This window comes from Onychomys torridus, chromosome 1 (assembly GCF_903995425.1).
Source record: "Onychomys torridus chromosome 1, mOncTor1.1, whole genome shotgun sequence".
In the NCBI taxonomy this organism is placed as follows: Eukaryota; Metazoa; Chordata; class Mammalia; order Rodentia; family Cricetidae; genus Onychomys; species Onychomys torridus.
The window spans coordinates 39,447,945-39,461,088 of record NC_050443.1 but is presented as its reverse complement, the minus strand read 5'-3'; the positions used below and the strand labels follow the sequence as shown (position 1 = coordinate 39,461,088).

Genomic DNA, 13,144 nt, shown 5'->3' with positions numbered 1-13,144 from the left:
GAAGGAAGTCACAGCAAATGAAGCCAAGGACGTAGTGAATAGAAGCCTCTGAACAAAATGGCAGTGTGGAAGTTAAAGTTAGCATGCTGCCCCGTGTCCTCTCAAGGGTCAGAGTTACATCCCCAGATGAAAAACTGAAAAAGGAAGTTCCAGAGACCCAGTAAGTCCCAAGCGACTGTGGTGAGGAACAGAGTCCACAAAGCTGCTCTTGAAATTCCAGACTAACCTCAAACAGCACAAGTATCCAGCGAAGACTCAGCTCACTTACGAAACCAAAGTCAGGTCTTCTACAGTCATGTGTAACACACGGCAGAGGATAGGTCAAATGCCACAGCACAAACTGAGAAGTGGACTGATATGGAGCCATGACCCGGAAATGACGGGCTGTGTGCCTAATCAAGTGAAACCAGCAACATCCTCCAATGGCTTAAGTAAGACTCAAAGTTTTATACCACAATATCCAAAATGTCCAGTTTCCATTCAAGTTATTCGGCGCATAAAGAACTCGTAGCCAACTAACTTCCTGGGGCTACTGAGGTCATGGATCTTAGAAGAAAATCTACTACTGTCCCTTTGCTAATCCAGCATAATTGCCAACCACATTCTAAATCTTATCCTTATATCCAAAGACAAATGTAGGTATCAAAATGTAGGTATCTCATCAAAAAAGCCTCTCTTCACAGCAAATAAGAGACCAGGACAGGAAACCACACCTGGACATACAGCAGAGGTCAACAGGTCATGGGGAGCCCAGCCCCAATGGATACATCACAGCTCCTGCAGCTACAGCTCAGGAGAGACTTGGAATCCTGAGAGCCAAAATACAGGATGTCTGCTGTAAAAGTCTCTTGTTGAAACGGCTGCATACACAAGACTTGAACAGTGGCAATATCAATAAACATGCTAAAGCAAAAGGGGGTAAAATCTCAAGGGGGTCCCCACAAATGCTACAGCCTGCACAGGAATGATCCACAAGAGCTAAGGAGGAAATTGAGTTCATCAGGACTCAGCAGGCCGGTTCAGACTTCTAGACTGACCCAAGTGGTTTATTTTTGACATACTTAAACACAGTACTGCTTTGGAAAAAAGTTTCCTTGTGGCAATTAATACAGCAAAGCTTAAGGTATGGCTACAGTAAAACTCCTTTGCAAAGAATATGTCTTTGGTATGTTCTGTTGACTGAGAAACAATGCTCAGCATAACGATCTATCTAGGTAGGATAGGAAGGGTTTGTAATAAGCATAATAGTAAACTCTTTTGCAAAGTACACGGTACCGCTTTCATAAGAAGGAGCTCCACTGACTAGGAAACAATGCTTGGGAGTCTGGGGGATTCAGGTGAAGCCTGGTTCTACAGAACAGCAAAGATCACCAGGCTATTAACAACATCCACTCCAGCCTTCTGTGTGGAGAACAGGTGTAAATCCCTTCTGTTGAAGAGAAAAGCCTTCGAGTGTAACGTTCCTGGTTTCTCCAGTGCTGTCTGTCCGTAAGCATGTGGACCTTTTACAGGTCCCCACCCCTAGACAAAGAACAGCCAAGAGAGGTGAATTAGCCTCTCCTAGGGGTAAGCCTTCTAACTGGTTATCTAGCACCAAGTGGTCAGCCCTGAAACCACAGACTCACAGAAAAGAAAAACAGACTCATCAGGTCGAAGTCACATATTTATGCATACATATACATATATATGTAACAGTGATAATCAAGAAAAAGAGGGTATCACTTTGAGAGTGAGGGGGACATGGAAAGAGTTAAGGGCGTACTTGAGAGAGCTGGAGGGAGGAAAGGGGAAAGTTGATGTAATTATATTTTCATTAAATATATTTTGTAATATATTATATTATATATTTATATATAAATATATTTTATAATTACATCAATTTTCCCATATATATATATATATATATAAAAAACCAAGTCAGAACTCCCACCTGACTTCAAAGCATCAAACGTGAAAAGATCCAATAATTTTAACACTCTCAAACCATATGAAAAAGTTCAAGGTGAACAACAAGCAAACAAACCAAAGTAAAAAGAACACAATGGAAACTTCAGAACTAAAAGACACAATGTTAAAAACCTGAATATTCCGCAATGAAGCACCCAGGCAGCCAGAGAGAACAGGACACTTTGCTGCTGCACTTCAAGCCCAGGGACTCACACGTGCTAAGAAGACAGTCTATTCTCTCTACACCTTACCCTTCAGCCAAGCAGCACAATTTTAAAGTCTGAAAGATAAACAGTATCTACCCGAATCCTCCATTACAGTCAGAACAATCATTCTGTGACTCGATGAAAGAGAACTAAAGAATACAAGAGGTGAGGGGAAGTTCCTCAGACTGGAGAGGACACAGATGACAAGCTGGGCCACGAAGAATGAAATAAACGCAAGGAATGAGTAACCAGGAGTGTTATTTCTCCACAACTCTTCTAAATTTGTTTAGTGGTGCTGAAGAGATGGCTCCGCAGTTAAGCGCACTGACTGTTTTTCCAAAGGTCCAGGGTTCGACTCTCAGCAAGGGTATGGCAGCTCACAACCATTTATAACTCCAGTTCCAGAGGATTCAATGCCCTCTTCTGGCCTCCACAGGCACCAGGCACATAAGTGGTGTATAGACAAACACATAAGTAAAACACTCATACTTAAAATTAAAGTCAGGTGGTGGTGGCACAAGCCTCTAATCCCAGCACTTGGAAGGAGGGAGGCAGAGGCAGGTGGACCTCCCTCTGAGTTTGAGGACTCTCCCTCTGGTCTACAGTGTGAGTTCCAGGACAGTCAGGGCTCCACAGAGAAATCCTGCCTTGAAAAACCAAAACAGATGGATGGATGGATGGATGGATGGATGGATGAATAAACAAAAATTAAATGTTTGGTGGTTGAAAGATAAAATTACAAAATTACCTAACATTTGTAGAGGGAAAGCCAAAATGGAGCTAGTTTTCTATTGGAGTATTCTCACAAGCAAAGCCCAGATCCCCAAATGGCTAGCCTTAGACTGCTATACGCTGAACCCACAGAGTTTTAGCCCATACTCTGTGATCCTGGCCTTAGATCTGAACTGAACTTAGACAAACCAGGACCACTCTGATGTGAAAAGCTCCATTTGTATACCAGAGACCACATAACTGGCAACTGTATGCACAGTGGCCAACCCTGATCCCTCAGGACTGTACACAGCCTAAACAAGGCTATATTCCTTCACACTGTACAAATCACATGACAGGAAACAGCACACAAAGAAACTCAGCTTAACCATATTAAGTGTTACCCCAAAGCGAAGAGCCCCCCAGCCCACTGTCCTTCACCATCGGCAACACTACCTACGACACAGCCAGCTGCCACTGTCCAGTGTACTCGGTACAGTATGATTACCAGTTTTGTCTGAAAGATAATTCATTCACTGCCTGCCAATCTCTTCCGTTACTATAGGGACTGATAGCCACCCAGTCTACTATAATATCGGGTCTACATAAACGGCAATTATATAAATACATAGCACTGACTTATATTGGTGCTAAAGATCAAACCTAGGGTCGGCATATGCTAAGGTAATACTTTATCACTAAGGTGTAGCCCATATAAGTATGCAATAAATGTAACTGCAAATAATATTTATATGCAGTTATAAATAAATATATAAGCTATATAAAATAACTATAACTTAAGGGAGTGTTAAATAGTTAAACACACAGGCTTGACACGGATAAAGATGGACCCTCATGATCAGCTTTGGACCTCACCTCTTGACTCATTTGTCAATACTTGGGAAACTAAGCTCCTGGCTGTTCAACAACCATGCTTGAAAACCAAAGTCAGTGAGGCTATATGGGTTAAAAAGGATAGTCATATACTGTAGTCAGTGTCCTGTGAGTGAGAGTTCCTGGAAAGCAGCAGTGTCTACAAAGGCTGACTGACTGATGAGACCTCCCATGATGTGCAGAGGTTGAGCTGCTGTAACTCTAGTGCTTAATTACCACTGATCTCAGGCACTCGGGCCTGCTAAATAGCCTTCCCTTGATCCACCACTGGGTCAGACTCATCCCTTAGGAGTTACTCCAACAGCTGGGCATGGTAGCACAGGCCTTTAATCCCAGCACTCAGGAGGCAGAGGCACACAGATTTTTGCGAGTTCAAAGTCAGCCTCACCTCCACAGTGAGTTCTATGTAGAGAGACCCTGATGTGTTTTTTTATTTTTATTTTTATGTTCATTGGTGTTTTGCCTCCATGTATAACTGTGTGAGTGTGTAAGAGCCCTAGAACAGGAGTCACAGACAAGTGTGAGCTGCCATGTGGATGCTAAGAATTGAACCTGGGTCCTGTGGAAGAGCAGCTACTGCTCTCTAGCACCCCCAACCCCTTAAAGAAATGTTAATCCAATTGGACATGTCAATCACATGGCCAGATTTTCTAATTCACCTGAAGACATGATAAGGCCATGGGAAGAATAATCATCCCCTTCATAGGTTAAGGTACTTACATAACCCAGAAGCCTCCCCCTCTCCCTCTTCAGGGTAGTTGCTTGCAGATCTTCTCTGCTACGGCTGCTCATCTTTCTTAGTTGTGACATTTCCTTTTCTCCTGTCTATCTCTTCTTTGAACACCAGCCAAAATCCTAAGCAAGTTTTCTTTAACAGCTGTTTATACACATCCATTGCTGACCCTAACTCAAAAATAATTTTTTCCCATCTCTCTTCTCCCTGCCAACTGCCCATATTTACAGCTTTCCTGGCCTGTTGCTTTTTCATGAACTCTAATAAAATGGTTAGATCGTCCTTCTGAGTCTGTTTTTCAATTATTCTATTGAGATTAAGAAGTCACAAAAGGAAACCCTAATTAACAGGGGGAAAGCTAGCCTATACGGTGGTAAGATTTCCACATTCTGTGACAGAGTAGAGAAATACCGGTCCTAACAGACTGCAAGCTAATAGGCATGTACTTGGTAGTTTTACAGCATCCACTAAAAGAAGGCTGAACAGTGTGAACAGCGTAACTCAAGATTTAGCTTGGAGGTAGACTGTTTTCCTTCAATGCACAAAGTCCTAGGTTTAACACCCAGCATCACCGTCACCACCCCAAAAGAGAATGTGGGGGTGGGAGAGAGTGGAAATAACTATTAAATAGACACAATTTGAGATAAATTAAGATGGAATACTACAAAGTGTTCAGATTCTAAAAGAAGGCAGAAACAGAGCTGACGGTGTAGCTCCGTGACCCAGGGTGCTCAGTACGCTCAAGCCCTGACCTAAATGCTGGGCAACAACGTGAACTAACCGACCACAACGCATAGCCAGCAACAGGAGTAAAGAAACAAAGAAGAATTAAAGAGAGGCTGTGCAGCCAGATGTGGCGGCGCACACCTTTAATCCCAGCATTCCAGAGGCACAGGGAGGTGCATCTCTGGGTCTCTATGAGTTTGAAGTCAGCCTGGTCTACACAGTAAGCAGCAAGCCAGTGAGGGCTACAAAGTGAGACCCTGGCATCATCATTATAATCATAATCATAATCACAGCAACAACAATAAAGACTAGATCTAAATCTAAACATCAATAATTACATTAACTATAAACACTATAAAATGACAAAGACGATTAGATGGATCTCCTAGGTGAAAGCAGAGCAGGAAGAGGAAAACCAGTAAGAACCAGTCAAATGGCGGCTGGGGTGGCTCTGGGCCCTCGCCTGCAGAAAAGGACATTCCTGTGGCTAAACAGTGGCCCTACCTTATAAAGGAAGGAGCAGTACCCCCCAGCCAGAACAATCCTCCCTCTGTCTGCATCTAGCCCAAACACTTCAAACTCCACAGCAAAAATGGACAGAACTGGGAAGAGAACCAAGAAAATGAACAACTCCGAACTGGACACTGACAGCAAGTCTGCTAGCAGCAGCCTGGGAGGCAGCCTGTCGCCCTGGCAACACACTGACTTCAAGGAAGGAGTAAATAACACAACTCCACCTCCTTAGAATTGGAAATAGTGTGTCAGAGCATCACAGGCACCCCTCCTCAAAACTGAAAGCGCCGTTCAAAAAGGCAGAGAAGACCATCACAGAAAAGCCGTCTCCTCCTGGCAAAGCATGAATATTTCATAGATTTGTTTTTCTTTTTAAAAATCTATTCTCACATGATTTTTTTTTTTTTTTAAATCCTGTCAGTGGCATATGCAATTAGTCCCAGAAGCCCAATCTTTAATGCTTACAGATCCTGACTGCTAAGCCTGCCTGAAGCAGAACTTTCTCTGGTCTCAAAGTTTCCCTTCTGTGAACACTGGCCAAAATTTTAAGCCAGTCTGCATGAGCACTCTGGGTATTCTCACACTGTCTGAATGACCCATCCTCCCTGGCCCTGCCCCCCACCCCACACACACCATGTATGCAATCTCTGGTCTCCACCTCTGAGTTTGTCTGCTTTCTTGAACTTTAATCCCGAAAGCATAGCCTTCTTTCTGCCTCTGATGAGTCTCCCTCCTCCCAGCAGCTGCTGAGAGCTCCACATGGCTTGTCCTGTTGATTTTCCTCTAACTCTTACACAGTGTCTCGCATGTCCTTCTGAGACAGCCAGCTTCCTTCTTTTACGTCCTTTATACAGCAGAAGGTGCGGTGCGGTCCAGATTAAAGGCAGATCTTCCCACCTAACGATCTAGATAGAAGTGGGCCTTCCCACTTCAAATGATTTCACTAAGGACACCCCCTCATCGGTGTGCCCAGCTGCTTGGGTTTTAGTTCATTCCAGACGTAGTCAAGTTGACAAAGAAGAGCAGCCATTACAAGTCCACTCTTGACAGACAATCGTGTCTCCTTATGTCATGCTTAATTTCCAAATGAAAACAATTACTAGGTCATAATTATACCTAACATGATATAACTATCCCTTGTACAATGGCAAACATTTTAGAAATTTAGAATAGGCAGCAATCAATGTCCCTTGAGGGTTATTTTTTAGTATCTCAAATTTAAATATGATAGCCACCGATAGTCTCTCAATTGATGTTATATTACATGATAAAGGAATCAAGAAAAGGAAACACATCCTTAACAAAACCAACACTCATGTCAGTTATAACCCTTGGGTCTGTAACTGGTCATGTGGTCTTAGCTGGTATTTATAAGTACCTTCCTCTACTACCCATTCTGCATTTCCTCCTCTCAGCAGATCTAGGCTCTTGTCCTGGAGGGGTGAGCCACACCTTCATTCCTGAAGGGTCTGTGCCCATTGTCATCCGGTCTGGATTAGGAATTTGTAGTTTCCCATCGATTAATCACAGGACACAGCATCACCAAGAGATGATCTCCTTCACTCCAGACAGAATCCTTATTGCCATGGTAGAGAGGCAATCCAATTTCCCCTTGGTGCTACAGATCAATCACTCCTCCAACACTGTTATTCTTTCTTAGCCCATTGGCCTAAGGACGGCAGAAGACCATTCCAGTTCAAGGGAATATTGTGGCTCCAGCCAGGAGTGCTCCCTCTCCTGGAACCAAAGCGTCTAGGCCAGCAGAAGTTGAGATCGCAAAACAGGAAGCAAAAATTTTCCTACTGAGTCACTAGGGATGATAGTGAGTGGAACTATTCCCTTTTCCAATCCTTGATTCCTGGACATATGGATCCTGGCTATGGGAGAAACTGTACCATACACTGGACACAGATTCAAAGCATGTAACACTTCTCAAGAATGCCACCCCAGTTCTCCAGACTGTTGCCACCTAATTGGTGCTGTAACTATGTCTTCAAAAGACCACTCCATCCTTCGATCACGCCAGCGGCTTCAGAATGGTGGGGGACATGGTAAGACCAGGACATTCCATGATTGTGGGCCCACTGTCACATGTCTCTGGCTGTGAAGTGAGTTCCTTGGTCAGAAGCCATACTGTGTGGAATACCATGACGGTGGATAAGGCATTCTGTAAATTCATGAGTGGTGGTTTTGGCAGAAGCATTATGTGCAGAAAAGGCAAATCCAAAACCAGAATATATAGTCCGGAAAAGACAAAGCATTGTACTTTCTATAGAGTAAGTGGTCCAATGTAGCCAACCTGCCACCAGGTGGGTGGCTGGTCACCCCAGGGAATGGTGCCATATCTGGGGCTCAGTGATGGTCTTTGCTGTTGGATTGGGCACTCAGTAGTTCCTGTAGCCAGGTGAGGATTGGTAAGTGGCAGTCATGTTGTCGAGCCCAGGCAAGACCTCCATCTCTGCCACCATGGCCATTTTGTGCATGGGCCCATTGGGAATGACAGGGATGGATGGGGAAAGAGGATGACTGGTCACCAAATGGGTCATCCTATCTACATGATTACTGAACTACTACTCAGCTGAATGCTGTGGGATGTTCTGTATGTTAAATGTGTTGCTCTGAGTGGTTAATAAATAAAACACTGATTGGCCAGTAGCCAGGCAGGAAGTACAGGCGGGACAAGGAGAGAGGAGAATTCTGGGAAGTGGAAGGCTGAGGCAGAGAGATGCTGCCAGCTGCTGCCATGAAAAGAAGATGTTAAGATACTGGTAAGCCACGAGCCACATGGCAACTTTTAGATTAATAGAAATGGGCTAATTTAAGATGTAAGAACTAAATAGCAAGAAGCCTGCCACGGCTATACAATTTATAAGTAATATAAGTCTCTGTGTGTTTACTTGGTTGGGTCTGAGCGTCTGCAGGACTGGCAGATGAGAGTTTTGTCCTGACCATGGGCCAGGCAGGACCAGGAAAACTCAGCTACAGCTGAAGTCACCTTTTGATGAGCATTTACATGGGACACAAGTATCTTTACATCCCCCCCCCCCCCACCATATGGAGAGATCTATCCACATACTTTTTACCCAATTTTCCAATTCCCTGACCATTCAGAAAATCCACTGATTACAGCCCATGAACTAGGGAACAATTGTGTATCTGGCCATCTCTCCTTCCCTCCAAAATGTATAATCATGTATACTGCCTGAAGTTCTGCCCACCATGAAGATTTCCCTTTGTCAGTATCTATCAGGGTTGTCCCTGAAAGGGATTAGAATGCTGCAGCTGTCCACTTCTGGGTGGTGCCTCCTTAACATGCAGAATCATCAATAAACAAGGTTCTAGTCTTCTCTTCCTCAGTCAACTGATCATAGGGAACATCCCATGAGCCTATAGGCACATTCTTGGCAGGAGATGGCATTGTAACAAGAATAGAAACCATAGGCATCAGGAAACTTTGTAATGAGTTTTTTTCTATGCCAGCCAGCTCCCAAATAATGACACGGAGACTTTAATTATGAAAGCTCAGCCTATAGCTTAGGCTTATTCCTAACTAGCTCTTATACCTTCAATTAATCCATTTATATTAGTCTACGTTCTGTCACATGGCATTACCTCTCTTCCATCTTGCACCTTCTGTTTCCTCTCCATGTCTCCTCACTTCTCCTGCATACCTAGATTCCTCCTCCTTTCTCTCCCTGAAAATCCTACCTATACATCTTGCCTAGCTATTGGCCATTCAGCTCTCAATTAAACCAATCAGAAGGCATCTTAGCAAAGACACATTTTCACAGTGTACAAATATTCTGTAACAAAACTTCTTCACATCAAGATCTGTTCAGGCCCGATTTTATATATATATATATATATATATATATATATATATATATATATATATATATATATATCACTTCCATTTGATAATGGATTGCTGCTGTGCAAGAATGTCATGGGTCAGATAACACCCAGCTCAGGTCATGTGGTAACTTGGTAACCCACTGTCAAATGTTCAATTTCCACTAAAGCCCAATAGCAGGCCAAGAGGTGTCTCTCAAAGGGAGAATAACTGTCTGCAGATGACTGTACAGCCTTGTGTTGCAGAATGTTTAACTATGCAAAGATGTGTTGCATTGTTTATGTTGCAGAACACTTGTTTAACTATGTAAAGATGTGCTGCATTTGTTTAATTATGTAAAGATGTGTCGTTGTTTCACCTTGCCTGCCTAAGGCACCTGACTGGTCTAATAAAAAGTTGAATGGCCAATAACAAGGGAGGAGGTGTAGGTGTAGGACTTTAGGCAGCGAGAGTAAGTAGGAGGAGGAGTTTAGAGGGAGTAAATAGGAGGAGGTATAGGTTGAAGAAGAAATTAAAGGAGATGACAGAGAGACGCCAAGGGTCAGCCAGCCAGACACAGAGGAAGCAGGAAAGTAGGACATAGAGAAGGAAAGAAAGGTAAAAACCCCAAGGCAAAACACAGATGAATAGAAACAGGTTAAATTAAAGTGGGACAAAGCTAAAGCTGAGCATTCATAACTAATAATAATTTTTCCTGTCTTTATTTGGGAGCTGGTTGGAGGCCCAAAGAAAATTCCAACTACAGCCTTGCTCCAAAACCCCAAAGGTCTCTTCTGTGATTCACCTATAGGGGCCTGCTACAGGCTCCAAACAGCACCCCTATCTACCAATGACACCCCAAATACCATAGGGTCTGCTAGATCACAAGGTCCAAGTGGTAAGGCAGCATGAACAGCAGCCTGGACATGTTGAAGAGCCTTCTCCTGTTCCAGGACCCACTCAAAGCTAGCAGCTTTAGGAGTCCCATGCTATATTTGAGCCAGAGTAATGCATCCAAGTGAAAAATGTTCTGTCTAAACTTTGTGCTTCTTTCTTGGTGGTGGGAGGGGCCAGGTGCAATAACTTTTCCTTCACCTTAGAAGGAAAATCTCTGCATGCCCCACACCACTGGACTCCTAAGAATTCCACTGAGGCAGAAGGCCCTTGAATTTTGGTTGGATTTATTTCCCATCCTCTGACATACATATGTGCTACCAATAAGTTCAAAGTGATTGCCACCTCCTGTTCACTTGGTCCAATCAGCATAATGTCTTTAATATAGCGCACCAATGTGATATCTTGTGAAAGAGACAAATGATCAAGATTCCTTCTTTCAAAAGAAAGCTTAGGGGAGCAGGAAATCCCAGCTGGATCAAGAACAGAAAGGGAGAACAAGGAATAACAGACCATGATAAATGATGACCACATGAGAACAGGAATAGGCCAGAGTGCTGGAGAGGTCCCCAGAAATCCACAATGATACATCCTCTGTAGACTGCTGGCAATGGTTGAGAGAAAGCCTGATCTGACCTAGTCTGGTGATCAGATGGCCAAACACCCTAATGGTCGTGCTGGAACTCTCATCCAATAACTGATGGAAGTGGATGCAGAGATCCTTGGCCAGGCCCCAGGTGGAGCTCCAGGAGTCCAGTTGTCGAGAAAGAGGAGGGACTGTAAGAGCGTGAATTGTTGAGACCAAGATTGGAAAAAGCACAGGGACAAATAGCCAAACAAATGGAAGCACATGAATTATGAACCAAAGGCTGTGGAACCCCCAGCTGGATCAGGCCCTCTGGATAAATGAGACAACTGAATAGCTTGATCTGTTTGGGAGGCACCCAGTCTGTGGGACCAGGACCTGTCCTTAGTGCATGAGCTGGCTGTTTGGAACCTTGGGCTTACAAAGGGACACATGCTCAGCCTGGAAGGAATGGACTGGACCTGCCTGTACTGAATCCACCAGGTTTAAATGAATCCCCAGGGGAGTCTTGGCCCTGGAGGAGATGGGAATGGAGGAGAGGGTGTGGGGGAAGGTGGGGGCGGGGGGGGCAGGGGAACCTATAGCTGGTGTGTAAAATTAAAACAAATATAATAATAATAAAAAAAGATTCCCTCTTTCTAAGTTATGACACAGGGAGGAGAGTGAGTATATCCTCAGGTAAAACTGTAAAGGCATACTGCTAGCCTTGCCAACTGAAAGCAAATTGCTTCTGGTGGTCCTTATGGACAGGTACTGAAAAAAAGGACATTTGCTAGATCAACAGCTGCATACCATGTACCAGGAGATGTGTTATCTGCTCATGTAAGGACACCACATCTGGCGCAGCAGCTACAATGAGTCACTACCTAATTGAGTTTTCAATAGTCAACTGTCATTCTCCTTGACCCATCTGTCTTCTGCACAGGTCAAATAGGAGAGTTAAAGGAGATGTGATGGGAACCACCACCCCTGCCTGCATCTTCCCAAAAATCCTCATTTCCCCAACCCCCCCAGGGATTCGATACTGTCTTGGATTCACCATTTTCCTTGGCAGAGGCATCTTAAAGACTTCCATTTAGCCTTTTCAACCATATAGCCCTCACCCCTCAGGCCAGGGAGCCAATGTGAGAATTCTGCCAATTTCCAAGTATATCTATCCCAATTATATACCCTGGGGCTGGGAATAACCACAGGATGCATGGATCTACTATGAGTTGGACTTCAGCCAAAACTCCATTAATCACCTGGCCTCCAGGAGCCCCAACTTTCACTGGAGGGCCCCAATGTCTCTTGGGATCTCTGGGAATCAGCATCTATTCTGAACCAGTATCTAATAGACCCTGGAAAGTTGACTGTTCCCTTTCCCCATTGTACAGTTATCCTTGCAAAAGGTCAGAGGTCCCTCTGGGGAAGGACTGGAGAAAGGCTAATAAAACTTTAAAGGTATTTTTTTAAAAGATTTATTTATTATGTATACAGCATGTATGACCAGAAGAGGGCACCAGATCTCATTACAGATGGTTGTGAGCCACCATGTGGTTGCTGGGAATTGAACTCAGGACTTCTGGAAGAACAGACAGTGCTTTTAACCTCTGAGCCATCTCTTCAGCCCCTTTAAAGGTATTTTTATCAAGGTCCTTTCTCAGAGGAACCTGGCCATCCCTTCTTTCAAGGGAGTCTATAAACTGGCTTAAGTCTGGAAATTGTTTACAGGCCAAGATTCTCTTTGGCCACGATCCAACAGGCCAAGAAGAAAATGCCCCACGGGCTTGCTTACAGTTTCATCTTACAGAGGCAGTTTCTCAGTTCAGATTGTCTCCTCTCAGATGACTCTAGTGTGTGCCGTTGACATAAAACTAGCCAGCATCACCGGACAGTGGTGGCGCACGCCTGTAATCCCAGCACTCAGGAGGCAGAGACAGGCAGAGCTAGTCCAGGACAGGCTCCAAAGCTACAGAGAAACCCTGTCTCGAAAAACAAAACAAAACAAAACAAAACCCAAACAAACAAACAAAAAAACTAGCCAGCATGGATGCCACAATATGAACATCTCACAGTAAAATTACACATATTTGGAACAACTGGTGGGGTTACCAATAAGC

The 13,144-nt window shown here is 44.0% G+C and overlaps 1 protein-coding gene across 1 annotated transcript in view; it reads right to left on the bottom strand.

Annotated features, from left to right (window-relative positions):
• Positions 1-13,144, bottom strand: part of Cyfip1 (cytoplasmic FMR1 interacting protein 1) — a 94,372-nt gene that overhangs the window by 61,920 nt on the left and 19,308 nt on the right.